The 13,690-nt window shown below is 57.0% G+C and overlaps 1 protein-coding gene across 2 annotated transcripts in view; it reads right to left on the bottom strand.

Moving 5' to 3' along the window:
* TRPV4 (transient receptor potential cation channel subfamily V member 4) overlaps positions 1 to 12,034 on the bottom strand; it is a 36,883-nt gene extending 24,849 nt beyond the window's left edge. The window contains exon 1 of one of the 2 annotated variants that reach the window (XM_070769708.1): positions 11,762 to 12,034. The gene's annotated coding sequence lies outside the window, so the exon portion shown is untranslated. Of the gene's footprint in view, positions 1 to 11,485; positions 11,569 to 11,761 lie in introns of those variants that run through there. The other variant, XM_019978100.2, reaches the window with a different exon arrangement.
* Between the last annotated feature and the right edge of the window lie 1,656 nt (positions 12,035 to 13,690).

Raw genomic sequence — 13,690 nt, 5'->3', positions numbered from 1 at the left:
CGCCAAGTGTGGACGTCCCCACAGGCTGTGTGACCACTGCATTCATTTAATGTGGCGGATTTCAAACGTTTTTAAGCAAACCTATCTATATACACACACACACACACACATATATAGGCTTCCCAGGGGTCTCAGATGGTAAAGAATCCACCTGCAATGCAGGAGACCTGGGTTCAATCCCTGGGTTGGGAAGATCCCCTGGAGAAGAGAATGGCAACCCCACTCCAGCATTCTTGCCTGGGAAATCCCATGGACAGAGGAGCTTGGTGGGCTACCGTCCCATGGGGTCACAAAGAGTTGAACACCACTGAGTCACTAACACACACACCCACATCATAATATATACTAGGCAGCAGTCCACACATAGATAGTAATTGTGGCAGGATGGACGCGTCTGAATCCCAGGACCCAAAGAACAGGACTGGAAGCCATTCACCCATGTATTTACTCAACAAGTGTTTCCTGAGAATCTATCGTGTGCCAGGTCTTGGAGGCACAGATGTGAGCAAGACAAAGAACTCCTGCCCTCCTGGGGCTGACCTGGTGAGAAAGCAGAGCAAATAGCCAGACAGAGCAAGAAGCTGAGGTATGTCTGGGGATGAGAGCTGGTTAGACAGGAAGGGCTTGGGAGCGGTGAATTCACGGGTGCAGGACGAGGAGATCAGGAGATACAGGGCTGAGCCAGGGTCCCCCAGGTCTTCCTCTCTGCCCGGGTCAGACCCCAAGCTCTCCAGAAACATGGCTGAAGGTCACGCATTTGGCTCTGATGGCCCTGAGGACTCGGTCAGGGCAGCTAAATCCACACTCCCTGGCCCGACAGAGGAGGGTGCACCTGGTGGGAGCTGGTAGGTCTGGGAAAGAACGTGCATGTTGACGTCAGACCGATCGGGGTTGGTGCCCAGACCCTACTGCTCATTAACCAGGTGAGCTTGAGCTAGTCACTTGGCCTCTCTGAGCCTCGCAGGCCTCACTTGCCCCGGGGGACTTAAGTGGGTCACCCTGAGGATTATAGGAACTGAGTCAAGCACCTGGCACACAGTAAGCCCTCAACGAACAGCAAACCGCAAGACCGCATGAACGGCAGGTGCTTCTCCCTGGCAATCCCGGGTGCAGCAGGGGTGGGCTGGAGGGCTTTGGCTCCATACCCCGCACCCTTCTTCTGGCAGAAGAAGGGGCCCACCCTCGCTGTTACCCCAGGGCTTTGCCTGAGCTCATGGAAACCCTGGCACGTCCTTGTCAAATCCCATCCTCCTGATTACGTGAGCGAGGAAAGCTGCTTAGATCTGGGGGCAAGTTCAGGCGTGCAGGGGCTGCTCCACCCCAGGGGGAGGAATGCCAGGGAGCTGGGACCGATGCACGCCAACAGGCATCTGCTGAGTGCCAAGTGTGTGCAGGGCACCGAGGAAGCAGAGAAGAGTGGAAACTCGGGGAACTCAGTCTAGGAGGGGACCAGATGGCTGACCTGCTCCGGGCCTTTGCCTGGGCTGGTCTTCCTCCACTGGCTCCCTTTCTCTGGGTGTCATCTTAACCAGCACTTCCTCTGAGAGGCCTTCCTCCCCCTGCCCCACCCCACCCCACCCCATTCTAAACCAGCTCCTTGTGCTCACTCTTACAGCAAACTGGGCCTCCCTTTACGGCACTTCTCGTGATTAAACTTTGACCTTTGCTTATATCACCCTTTCATTCATTTTCTCTCTTCTCCTCTGGAGTGTGAGCTCCATGAAGGAGGGACTATTCTGTGCTGGCTGTCTCCCCGGCATTCAGTGTTATGCCAAGGCACCAGTAAATATCTGCTTGCTTAAACAGTCAGGCAAGGTCCACTGAAGTTCTGAAAGGAGACAGGCAGGAGGAAGCGGCACTGATTGATTCTGACGGGCCCAGGAAGAGGCAGCGAGGAGGAGGGCTTGACACGCGCGACAGATAAAAGAGCAGAGGAGACAGCAAGGTCCGGGGTGTGGGGCCGGGAGACAGCAGGGGGCACTAAGGACCGGGCAGCCTGAGGTGTTGGGAGAAGACAGGAATGAAGAGAGACGAGATGGGTGAGTGGGCGGGCGGAAGGTGGGGGGAGGCAGGCAGATCAGGCGGAGGTTCTGGGCTCCCAGACAGACTGCTCCCTCCATCCTGTGGCTCTCTGCCCCAGCTGTGGGGTCCCCCACTTCCTGCAGTAACCTGGACTAGCCTATCATTCTAGATCAATCCTGGAGGGATGGCGTGGGTGGGGAAGGGCCTAGGAGGACAGAGCCCAAGGCTTGCTGGCACTGAGAGAGAAAACGCCAGCTCTATCCACCTCCCCACCCGCCAGGTAAGGAAACGGAGGCTCAGAGAGGTAGAGTCACCCTTACAGGGTTGCCCAGCTCCTTAGATGTGGAACCAGGTCTGGGACTCACACGGCCCCAGGACCTGCGCCTTTAGTGGATACTTTATTATTTTTTTATTTGAGCCACACTGTGGGGTATGTGGGATCTTAGTTCCCTGACCAGGGATCAAACCCATGCCCTGCACACTGCAAGTGTGGAGTCCTGACCACTGGACTGCCAGGGAAGTCCCCTCAGTGAATACTTTACCAGGACCAGGGGACTTGAGAAGAAAAGGACGGATGATGGGGGTGGAGGGAGAGTGGTTCAGGGTGGGTGGTGGGGACCATGGGCCCCAGAGGCAAACTGCCCACTCACCAGCTGTGTGACCCAGGGCAAGTCACCCGGCCTTCCTGTGCCTGTTTTCTCACCTGTAAACAGTGATGGCCGCAGCACCTGCCCTGGGGTGGTTGACAGAGTCAAATAAGACAGTGTGTAAAGCACTGATCCTAGCGCCAGGCAGGGAGCGCCGTGCTGCACTCAGCCGCGTCCGACTCTTGGCAACCCCACGGACTGTAGCCCGCCAGGCTCTTCTGTCCGTGGGGATTCTTCAGGCAAGAATACCGGAGTGGGTTGCCATGCCCTCCTCTAGGGGATCTTCCCCATCCAGGGATTGAACCCAGGTCTCCTGCGTTACAGGCAGATTCTTGACCATCTGAGCCACCAGGGAAGCCCAAGAATACTGGAGTGGGTAGCCGATCCTTTCTCCAGGGGATCTTCCCAACCCAGGACAGGTGGATTCTTTACCCGCTGAGCTACCAGGGAAGGCAAGGAGTACACACCCAGCAGGAGACGGTTGCTGTCGGCAGCATCGGTGTCACTGAAGTATCTTTACCAGAAGATGGATAAACAGACAAACTGAGGATCAAGGAAGGTGTGACAGCCAGGAGGGCCAAGCAGCTGGGCCCAGAGCCTGGGATGCTGGCAGCCACCTCAGAGCAGCCGCCACTGGGAGCTTGGCTCTCTGGCCAGGCTGCTGAGGCTCCCCCGGCCCAGTGGGTGGGAGCAGCAGGGGGCATCATGCCACGCAGGGCACCTTCCCCAGCCAGCCCGTATTTACCCAGCAGGTCTCGGCCCTGCCTGCTTCCTGTCTGCTGCACAGTGGTTGCTTGTCCAGGGCAGACAGAGCCCCAGTGTCCCGTTGGGTCCCCCCCACCCAGGAGGGGCAGGGCTGGGGTGACTCACCAGGCCCCACAAAGGGCAAGGCTGATGTGACCACGACCTCACTCGGTCATTCTGCAAGTCCTTGGCTGGAGGGATTCCGACAGGACACACAAGGATCCCTCTGAGCTCTCAGGGCCCCCCATTCGCTTCCAAGGTCCCCGGCCCCAGGGTGGGAAGCACCGGGAGGTGGTGCGGCTGAATGGGTTAAGAGCACACTCCGAGCAAGACAGAAGGTGAAGTGTGATAGGATCCCATGTACAGGAAATGTCCAGAACAGGCACGTCCATCGAAAAGAAGCAGAGAGACAGCTGCCAGGAGCTGGGGGGAGTGGGGGGACAGTGACCTAGTGGGGATGGGGTTCATTTTGGGGATGATGAAAATGTACTGGGGTTAGACAGTGGTGGCGTCTCTAAAACCCTGAACATTCTACAAAAACACTAAATTGCACACACTGAAAGAGTAAGTTGCATGTGAGTTACATCGCAGAAACCCTTTGCAGCTTGATGACCTCGGGAAAGTCACGTCCCCTCCCCAGCCTCAGTCTCCTTGTTTTGACAAGGAGATGTCGTGAGCTTAGATGCTCATAGAGGGGGCAGCACAGGGACTGGTGCACAGCAGGGGACTCGAGGACATGAAGGCTCTGTCCCAGGAGGCTCTGGCTCCTTCTCCCGAGGTCTCGCCCCCTCCCATCCCTCTAACCTAGCCCTGCTCAGAGCGCGATGCTACCCAGCCCAGGTAGCATGGAATATGGAAGCCCCGTCTCTCTAGCCCAGCCCCTCTACCAGAGGACAGTCACAGCCACAGAGACTACACCTCCCACCCCTGGCCAAGGGAGGATTCTGCAGCCTTAGAAACCACCCAACCCGTGTTCTCTTCCCCACCAGCCACTTCCTGACAGGGTGGCCAGGAGCAAGTCACTTCTCTCTGGGCTTCAGCTTCCTCATCTGTAAAACGGGGGAAATGATCACTGCCATGTGGGAAGGATAAACTCACATATTTGCTTTATAGTTACTGGTTGGACTCTGCGTTCACGCTTTGAATGAAAAAATAAAATGATAGCTCTTACACCAAAAGGCTGCCATGAGGACTGAATGATCATGGACGATGATGGACTGAATTGATAATTCACAAGTTTAAGCCAGTGCCTGGTGCGTGGTAAGTGTTAACAACGGCAGCTGCCTTTTATTTCTTCAATTAACAGCTAGAGAGACAGAGCCCAGAGAGGGCAGGGCGGAGGCAGCTCTGGGACACAGACATCCCAGGTCCAAAGCCAAAACTCGTGATTCTGCTCGGAGACCTTGCCTTCTGAAAGCCTTTTCTCCCCTCCTCGTCCCCATCTCTCCTGCATCACTGTCCCGTTACCCAGCTGGGAGACTGAGGCCCCGAGGAGGCAGGATATCCACCCATGCAGACCAACACCCACCCCTCCATCTCACACCCCTGGGCAAAATTCAGAGAAGAGAGCAGACACCATGGAATGAATGGGCCAGGCAGGAGCCAGGGAAGGGTGCCCCAGGCAGCAGAAAACCAGGTTCAAGATCCTCTTGCTGCTCCGGCCCGCCTTACCTGCAGCCTACACCAACAGGAGGCTGTGTCTCTGGCTAACTGCTTGAATGCCCACGTTAGCAGTGCCCACAGCTCTCGGGTACATATCACATACACCTTCTGTTTTAATCCAAAAAAATAACTCTAGAAGTTACTATCATTTCCATTCTCAAGGGAATAAACTATGACTGGAGAGAATGGAGGGGAGGGGCTGACATTTATCCAACACCCATCGTGTGCTGAGCACGCTTGCACTGATCTCTCAGCCCCATTTCACAGATGAGCAAACTGAGGCTCGGAGAGACCAGGAGACCCAGCTGAGGTCACAACTCAACAGGAGGGGAATGTGGTTGGGATTCCAACCACCTGCTTTTAAGCCCATTTGAGTTCATGCCTTTAGAGTGTATGAAGCCCTCTCCTTGGGGTCACTTTTCTAAATGCCACGCCCCTTGGAAGTCTCGGGGTGGGCCAGAACAGACTTGTAGTTTTCATTGTGCCTTTGCTGCTTAGTAGCTGTGTGACCCCAGGCAGAGTGTCACCTCTCTGAGACTCAGTTTCCTTGTTTCTAATTTTGTTTTGTTTGGTTTGGTTTGGTTGCACAGCACAGCATGTGGGAATCTTAGTTCCCCAACCAGGGATCAAACCCATGACCCCCCTGCATTGGAAGGGCAGAATCTTAGCCACTGGACCAGCAGGGAAGTCGCCTCACTTCTAAGAGCAGCTAATCACAGCACCCACCACTGGGTTGCCTGGGACTGTGGGTGTCAAGAGGGAGGCTCATAAAACACTGTCCCAGATGTTGGGAACTTGGACGCCAGTTCTAGGAGAGCGGGGGCCTCTTCTGTTACAGTCACCTGAGTTCCTGGGGCCTAGAACAGGGCCTGGCACATCGCAGCTGCCCAAGACATACTTGCCAAATGAATGACCAAATGGATGAATGCAGAGATATAAATGAAAGGAATCGCAGCTAAGTCCTTCTCCACAGGACAGACAGCCCTTCACAGCTGCACCTCTGCCCAACTAACCAGCTGGACACCCCCTCCTTCCCATCCTTGAACAGATAACGTACTGAGCGCCTGCTGCGTGCTGGGCTCTCTGACCTACGATGTTCAACATCCTCCCGCGACGGCGATGGCAACAGCTACCATGTGTCCATTTTGCAGATGAGGAGACTGAGGCTCAGGCAGGCCAGGACTCTTGCCTGAGTCCCTGTCTGAATCTGAGCAGGCGGGTTTTCCTGATGCCCCCACCTGGCTGATCTGTCTGTTGAGTCACTCGGTCCTTCCTTGCTTCATCTGTCTGCTCTATCCACAGGTATTCCTGAGTCCCTCCTCTCTGCCACGGGGCACAGGGACAGGAGTGAACCAGGCCAGCTGGTCCCCATCCGAGATCTGTGGGCCCTTTGGCCGCCGGGGTCTCCCCTGAACCTGGAGGGCTCATTGGGGACACGCACTGGAAGTGCCTGCTCCATACACACCCTTGACGAGCCGTCCCAGAAGGTGGTCAGCCTTCCTGGTCAGTGAGGTGGAAGCCAGGCCACTCCACCCTCGGGGAAAAACTGGCATCCGGTGAGACTGAGGAGCTCTTTGTGCTGCGGGTGGGCAGGGCAGGGGCGGGAGGGATGGCCGTTACTCACCACCCAAAGAAAAATAAGCGCACTCCCATTTGGTCAATGGCCCTCCTGTCTGCCCCCACACCACCACCTCCTTCCCGAGCCTTTCCCGCCCTCTGATCTCATCTGGAGCAGACCTGTGAGGGCCTCCGATGCCCCTGGTGTGCCGTCTGTGACTGTCACTGATGAGGAAACAAGCTCAGAGAGATGGCGTGACCGGCCTGAGGTCATACAGCCAGAAGGGCAGAAGCGGGAAGCCGATGACCAGGACGGGGCTCAGAGGTGGGAAGGAAATCGGAGTCACAGTGAAAGCGAGGGCCTGGCCTCCCTTCCTCATTCCTGCTCGGCCAGGGTGACAGCTCAAGGGAACTCCAGGGCACCTGAGGCAGGGGGAGCCCAGGCCGGGGCAGGAGTGGGCAGCCAGAAGGATCCAAATCCCCCTCAACTGCTTTGCTGTGACCTCCTGCAAACCCCGGGGGTGGCAGCCCCAGGAACAGAGAGGTTAAGCCACTTCCTGAAGTCACACAGCAGCAAGTGGCTGAGCTGGGATGTGAACGGAAGTGGGTCAGACTCTAGGACCGGACAGTCCCAGTGGCTTTCTGGGAAGGAAGTTGGGCCAGCCACTGGGCTTTTCAGGGACCCTAGGGGTCACTGGGACCTAGCTTTCAGGTCCAGCTCTTCCATAAGCCAGTGGGGCATCCCTTGGCAAATTGCTGCTCTCTCTGAGCCTCGGTTTCCTCTGCTGTAAAATAGGACTCAGCATTCCTGCCCTGCCCAACTCCAGTGCGGGTGATGCTGCGACCCCATCAAGGCAATAGGCCATCAGGCAATAAACACTGGTTACATGCTGAACAGCCTGTGCTGCTCTGGAGACTGTCCACGACCACCCCAACAAAGCCTGCACAGTCGTCACCCCATTTTACAGGTGAGGAAACTGAGGCCCCAGGAGTGAGGGAACTTCCTGAGACTTGGGGTGTGAACCAGGTAGCTAGGCTCCAGCCCTCATGTAAGCACTAAGTCAGGAAAGTGGGAAACTCTGACGGCCCTGGCGCTCAGCCAAGGCCTGTAAGCACTTCCGAGCTGCAAAGGCAGCATCTCTTGTCCAAGTGCAAGTCCAGCTTTGCCCCTTGCTCCCGCCTTCCTGGCACAGAGGGGCTCTCGGAGGGATGAGCTGCAGGAAAACGCGCCCTGGAACAGGCTGGGGGACAGGATGAGGAAGCAGACGGTGCTCGGAACCCCCTCCGTGTGCTCTGGACTGTCCTTGCAGAGAGGGGACTGACAGCCCCATTTGGCAGATGAGGAAACTGAGACTCAAAGGTATGGTGACGTGCCTGAGCTCCCCTGGGGAGAAGGCAGCAGGCACAGGAGTTAAGTCCGGGCCTGTCTAAACAATTCAGGCTCTTACCTCTAAACTGCAGACTATCTTCCCATGACCCCAGATCTAGACAAATGGGGACAGGCCACGTTGGAAGTTAAGGGACATGGATTTTATACGTATCTACTTTTATTGATTTGGCTGCACTGTGTCTTAGTGGCGGCATGCGGGATCTAGTTCCCTGACCAGGAATCGAACCTGGGCTCCCTGCACTGGGAGTGCGGAGTCTCAGCCACTGGACCACCACGGAAATTCCTAGGCACTGATTCACAGTCAGATAAATGGAGTTCAGACCTTAGTTCTGGCCCTCCTCAGGTGGGCCAGCAACTTTAGCATCCTGACCTCAATTCCTCCCTCTCAAAAATGGGTATCATCCTAGCTTCGCATCCAAATGTACTTAGTCTCGGGCTCAGTGTCTGGCACACAGTAAGTGCTCAGTAAATGCTCACTGTCATCATAATGACTGCTAACGCAGCCTATGCTTGGCTGAAGCCAGACAGAACCTTGCACCCAGAGTTCAGAGTGGCAGCTGCGGGTCTCAGGACCACAGGCATCTTGAGAGGTCTGAATTAATCTTTAACAGGTGAATTCCGCCCCAACCTGGCAATACGGAGCATTCCAGAGGGCCTGCTGGCAGGAAATGTTCCCTCGGCTCCCCAGATCCTGCGTGAGTCAGGAGGAGCTGGTCCTTGGGTTCCCCCGTGAACTGAGGAGGGGCCTGGAATGTTTTTCCTAGAGTCGAATGGGGGAAACTGAGGCACATAGCAGGTTGAGGGCCTGGGAGGTGTAGAGACGCCCGCTCTCCATGTGGCCGCCTCCCTCCCAGGGACACACGAAGGACCTCAAAGGACTCTGGCCCTCTCAAAATGCTGTGTTCGGGCACTCAACTGTGCAAGTGGGGTTAATTGCGCACCATGTGCCAGGCGCCCTGAGATCAAGTCTTGCATAGTGCTTTCCCTCCATCTTCCAGCCGCCTACTGGGGGTGCCAGCCCCTACCTGGGGCCTCACACCTCTGGCTGGATGACTTCTCCACCTGGGGACCGGCCTCCCCACCCAGCCCCGACTCCATGGGCCTTTCCAGACCACACATCCGGCGTGGCCCTCCCAGGCTGGACTTGCAGGGTTTCTGGGTCTGACCCAGCCCACTGCCTGTCTGATCCCTTGTCCTTCCTGTTCGTGTCACGCTCCAGACAAACGGGACAATGTCTCAGCTCTGCTAGTTTCACCACCTGGTGACGAGTAGAAGTCAGGTCTTTACCTGAATACCCTTTCCTCCAGCATCTGCATTTACTCCTTCAGGTGAGCCTCCAAGGCCACCTTGATCAAGCCCTTCCGGGTTCCCGATCATCACAATCCCACCCACAGCCCGCTCCCCTGAGCCCCAGCCATCCGGAGCACACACGCTCCCTGGCTGGGTGCTCTTGGGGCTGGTGTGGGTGTTGCCTGAGGGCAATGCCAGGGTCAGGGAGACAGCTGCGGGGGAGGAGGCAGCCCTCCCTCCCACCCCACGGGCTCTCTTGGACCACCCAGGTCACCGACCCCCTCACCCAGGCTGGGGCTAGGCGGGGGTCCGACGCCTCAGTGCCCAGTCGAGGGCTGGCCCAGGGCAGCTTTGCAAGGGGGTTTTGATGGACAGAGGAGGAAATGGCTGAGGCCCAGCTCACACCTGCACAGCTGATGAGGTGGGAGGGGAGTCCACAGCCCAGGCTGGATAGAAGGCATCTGGTCTGGATTTCGCTTGGGGGATTCGAGGCGTCTTTACTAGTCTCTCACACACTTCTTCCTCAGGCGCCCATTCTCTAAACCTGGGGAAACTCCACTTGGAAATGACCCCACCCTGCTTCTATTAATACAAGTGTGAACCTGACTGGCCCAGGACTCATTTGTCGTTTGTCTTAGGTGCCCCTCCCCGCTCCGGTTTACCAATAGAAGTGGGGAAAGGGGTCCCTGGCCTTTCTGGCTCCCACCACCGTTCAAATAGAATGATCTAGATAAATGTGGAAAAGGCCAATTACCTTTTTCACCCCCTCCATTGGGCTTCCCAGGGGGCTCAACTGGTAAAGAATCTGCCTGTGATGCGGGAGACCTGGGTTCAATCCCTGGGTTGGGAAGATCCTCTGGAGAAGGGAATGGCTACCCACTCCAGTATTCCGGCCTGGAGAATTCCATGGACAGAGGAGACTGGTGAGCTGCAGTCTATAGCGTCCCAAAGAGTCAGACACAATCGAATGACTTTCACACTTCACATTTCACCCCCTCCGTTGAGAAGATGTTGGGGCAACAACCAGCAGCGCAAACCTCATATCCTTAGGCTGGGCTCCAGGCAGTGTGGGGCCCCTCGCAGGGCGGCTGTCCTTGCTTCAGCCCAGGGGCGCCCTCAGCCCACCCCCATTTTCTAGATGAGCTGTCTGTCTCTCAGACAGCTAAAGAAGTAGCCCGAGATCACACAGAAGCAGGTGGCCAAGTGAGGGTTCAGACCCACACAGGCCCCACTTTTAACCTCACAGACAATCCACGCTTGACCCTCATACCTGACCTCTCTTAAGAGGCCACCTCCTCACCCAGTGACCCCATCCTTGCCCCTATGATAAAGGGGCAAAGCTCAAACCCTCCAGAGGGTCTCAGTGTCCGAGATCACGCCCCACCTCCACCCCCCAGCAGAAGTCCTTGGTTCTAGACACTCCGTGGCCATAAGTCCACCCCCTCCTTGGCAACTTCCACGACAGCCCCTGGGCTCCATGCAGGGAGGACGTTGGAGCTGGACAGCCCTGGCTTTAAATTCCCCTTGGCTATATCCCTGACCTGGGCCTCAGTTTCCTCATCTGCAAAATAGGGAGAACGGATGGAGGAAACCGGCTGGTGCTGGGCCAGGCAGGGGTGTCCATGGCTGGAAACCGCCAGGCACGTGGGAGGGTAGGCGGTCTCTCCCAGTTCTCAGAGACCTCCCAGGGTGTCCCCGCAGAGCTGGAGGGGAGATTAGAGATCTTCCTGCCTCCTGGGAGACGAGCCCTCTCTCTGGGGCTCAGTAATGAAGAAATGATCTTTGGAAGCTGCAGACTCCCAACCCTTCCTGGAGATTGAAGGCAAACCCCCAGGCACCCAACTCCCTCTTCCAAGCCCACCAAAAAGGAGGTGACCGCGAGGTGGGCTGCAAGGCCTCCTGTGTTTGGTTCCTGGGTTTGGAGCTCCGGGGGAGCGGGTACCTCCCTCCCCCAGGCCTGCATTCCCGGAGCCGGGAGCCGAGGTTAGCGCCCACTTGGCAGGTAGGGAAAGGGAAGCCCAGAGAGGTGGTGCCCAGCCCAAAGGACCCCCACGGATCCCGGGCCCCAGGCTGGCACTCCGCAGCCTCCAAGACGAACCTGGGGGTTCGCGGGGTCCTTGGCTGTGCCGTCTCTCCCGGGGGTCCCCGCCCCGAAGGCCCAGACCCCACTCACCTCCGAGAGGGCTCTGCGGGCGCCGGCGGCCGGGAGCGCGGCGCTTCCTGAATCCCGGCAGCCCGCCCCGTGCCCGCCCGGAGCCGCCGCGTCCCTCCTCCCCGAGCTCAGGTTCCACCGCGCGCGCCGCCCCCGGGCTGCACCCCCCGGGCTGCACCCCGCCCACGCCGCCCGCCCCGGAGGCGAGGCACCAAGCCTACCCCGCGCCTGGGACCCGCGCCCCTGCGGGAAGGGCGCGGGGAGTGGGGGGCGGAAGCGGGGCCTCAGTTTCCTCACCTGGAAAACGGGCGTCATTACCCCAGGTACAGGGGCAGGCGCTTCGTGGGGGGCGTGGGGTGCCTCTGGCTGGAATCCTGAGACCACCGGCTCCTGAATTCGTCAGCCCGGGACTGCTGCCCCATCTGATAATGGGCTTGTCGCCGATTCCTCCACGCTTCCGCTCATTCAGCAGTCAATTCAGAGACAGTGTGCACTAGGTCCCGGCCTTTGGGTAGCTCCAGACTTCCAGCAGCGGAGGCACCTGTGTTACAGACAGAACCATCCGGGACTAAACCAACGCGAGCGCCTTTGAACCTCACCTCTTTACCCAGCTCCTAGCACAGAGCCTGGACTGAGTAGGCCACCAACCAGTGTTCTTTTATGGAGAAGGTGAGCCCCACCGCGCAGTCCCACTTTCTACCCCAGACACTTGAATACCCTCATGGACAGGCAGCTCACTTCTGCCAGGACTGGCTCGACTCCTCCAGCCAGACTCCCGGAGCCCAAGCCCTGGCTCTGTGACTCACCAGCTGAGCAGCCAGTCCCTACTCTGCCTCGGTTTCCCCTCACATCACAGTGAAGAGGCTGAGGGCACCAGGTCCATGCAGAGGCCGAAGAACAGCCTTAACCCTTTTTATTGTTATTCTTTTCTCTAAACTGAGCTGACTCCCACATTGGGAAGATGGTGGGGTGGGTCCTTCCTCAACAGCTTGCAAGCAGAAATAGCTGCCAGGGTGCGCTGGTCCAGCAGCCAGAAAGTGGAATTTGAGAATTGTTGGAGAGAGAATCTTAATGGAAGTGCTGTGTTCAAACCACTGGTCGAGGACTTCCCTGGTGGTCCAGTGGTTAAGACCCTGTGCTTCCACTGCAGGGGGCACGGGTTCGATCCCTGGTCGGGCATACATGCTTCAGTCAGGTACGACTCTTTGAGACCCTATGGACTGTAGCCTGACCAGCTCCTCTGTCCATGGAATTCTGCAGACAAGAATACTGGAGTGGGTTGCCATTTACTCTTCCAAGGGATCTTCCCAACCCAGGACTGAACCCGAGTCTCTTATGTCTCCTGCATTGGCAGGTGGGTTCTTTACCACTAGTGCCACGTGGGAAGCCCCTGGTCAGGGGACTAAAATCCTGCATGCCTCGCAGCCAAAACAAACAAAAAGAAAATAAAATGCAAACTGCCAGTCTGAAACAATTACCAAAAAAGAAACCTTAGTAAAGAACTTACTGAGCAAGAGGTGGGAGTGGGGGTGGAGGGTGTCAAGTAAACCTTCCTCCCCCAAGGCTGTGCGGCAGGGATTGCTGTGCCCATTTTACAGATGGGAGATGGGGGCTTGGAAGGAACCGTGACCTCACCAAAGCTCTGTCCCTGAGGATTTGAGAGAGAGGAATCTCTCCTCTGGGCTTCCAGGATCTTAAACAGGGCAGACAGGCAGTTATCTGGCAGTGAGGAATGTAAACAGAGGGCCCCTTATACCTCCCTGAGGAGGAAAAGCCCTTCTGTTTGGGGCCTTCCGGGCTGGGGGTGGGTCAGGGCGGGATGCAGAGGAGTCCTGGGCATATCTAGTCTGGAGCCCATTTCTGGAGAAAGCCTCTTGTTAAAAGAAAGAAAAAGAGGGGCTTCCCTAGTGGCCTGGGAGCTAAGCCTCTGCGTTCCCAATGCAGGGGAGCCGGGTTCAATCCCTGGTTGGGGAACTAGATGCCACATGCCACAACTGAGACCTGGCACAACCAGATAAATAAGCAAATATTAATTTAAAAAAAAAAAGGATAATTCAGTAGGAGGATGCTGGGGGCTTCCCTAGAGGCTCAGATGGTAAAGAATCTGCCTGCAATGCAGGAGACCTGGGTTCAATGCCTGGGTCAGGAAGATCCCCTGGAGAAGAGCATGGCTACCCATGCCAGTGTTCTTGCCTGGAGAATCCCATGGACAGAGGAGCCTGGCGG

This window comes from Bos indicus, chromosome 17 (genome assembly GCF_029378745.1).
Source record: "Bos indicus isolate NIAB-ARS_2022 breed Sahiwal x Tharparkar chromosome 17, NIAB-ARS_B.indTharparkar_mat_pri_1.0, whole genome shotgun sequence".
NCBI lineage: Eukaryota > Metazoa > Chordata > Mammalia > Artiodactyla > Bovidae > Bos > Bos indicus.
Note: the sequence above shows the minus strand (reverse complement) of the source record. Positions and strands in the feature narration are given on the sequence as shown.